The sequence below is a fragment of the Morone saxatilis genome, unplaced genomic scaffold (assembly GCF_004916995.1).
Source record: "Morone saxatilis isolate NCDOM2014 unplaced genomic scaffold, NCSU_SB_2.0 Contig24, whole genome shotgun sequence".
NCBI classification, from domain to species: domain Eukaryota; kingdom Metazoa; phylum Chordata; class Actinopteri; family Moronidae; genus Morone; species Morone saxatilis.
This window is the reverse complement of record NW_023339807.1, coordinates 23,309,499-23,310,804: the sequence shown is the minus strand read 5'-3', so window position 1 is coordinate 23,310,804 and position 1,306 is coordinate 23,309,499. Positions and strand designations below refer to the sequence as shown.

Sequence of the window (1,306 nt, the reverse complement as noted above, 5' to 3'; positions counted from 1 at the left end):
ACAGGTACAAACCCGGTTGACCGTCACCCCACAATCGTGACAATAGTAAAAAGGAAATAAAACAAAGGCTGGCTGCGTGGACAGAGGTGGAGGGAGGGGTGCAGCGGAGCTCACGGTCGGGATGGCGGGATCCGAAATGGTCCGGCCCTTAGCCAGCGGACGTTCTGACTGAATAGCCCGCTGATAGCCGCTGGATAGCCCGCACGGCTCGCTCTCCTGGAGCGGACCAGCCCGCGTGTGCTGACAAGCTCAGAAGTTCAGGGTGTGGGGAGAGAGAGGCGGTTGCCTGAGGAAATGGCGGAGATGACCATGCTTCCATAGCCAGGTGACTCCAAAGGAAAGGAACTGCCCGACCGTCTTCCACGAGGAGACGCTTCGGACCAGCTATGCGTTTAGCAAGCCACCAGCAACGTGCGTATCTGTCCAAGTCTCTTCTTCATTCCCAATTCGTCTTCCAGGTGTGTGTCATAAGCACATTCCCGTCTCAGCGACAACCGATGGGGCCGACATGACGTCACGTAACCATGGCGGACAACTGCAAATCACATGCTCAACCAACCCGCTCCAAACAAAACACAAGAAAAGGAAAGATACCTAACCCAACGTAACACTTACACATCAACTTATGCATCGGGGTTGTACGGCTTTTGCTATTTTATCATAGCATGAACAGAACAGGAGGGGCTGCACTTTAACCTAAACATTACACTTGAGCTGAGGAAGCAAAACAAAGAAAAACAGAAAGCCTCAGCAAACAGCATCCATTTCACAGCAGGTACGCCGAGCTCAACTAAGTCAAGACAGGGCTCTTGTATTAAGCAACACAGTATCGTAAGGTAATTTTACACTTTCGACTGTTACACGCTATGATGGACATTCAAGATTTAGGGTATTTATAATAATAATAATATAATACATTTCTATTTAAAAGCGCCTCTCTTGCGGCACTCGAGTAACTCGTACAACACAAAAAATAATAACAGTAAAGAAACAAGGAAACAATAAGAAAAGACAATGTAGACAGTTACGTGGGGGTATGCAATTCTGAAAAGGTGAGTTATCCCTAACCCTAGTCTTTACAAAGTACCTTGTATTGATTTTATGTGCAGAAAAGTCATGGATTATGAATATGAGTAATATTTATTTGACACATTCAGGCATTTATTTATTATTATTCACTGAAATAAAAAATGTAGTTAGATATAGACTTCCCATGAACTCTGCTTGGTTCTCGAGGAGCTGTAGCACACTGTGTTTTAAATTATCTGTAGTGTTTGTAAACCAACCGCGGTTGCTACTGAGCTAC

The 1,306-nt window shown here is 45.4% G+C and overlaps 1 protein-coding gene across 1 annotated transcript in view; it reads left to right on the top strand.

Moving 5' to 3' along the window:
* LOC118335591 (thrombospondin type-1 domain-containing protein 7A) overlaps positions 1-1,306 on the top strand; it is a 146,876-nt gene that overhangs the window by 106,161 nt on the left and 39,409 nt on the right. The gene's annotated exons all lie outside the window — the stretch shown is intronic.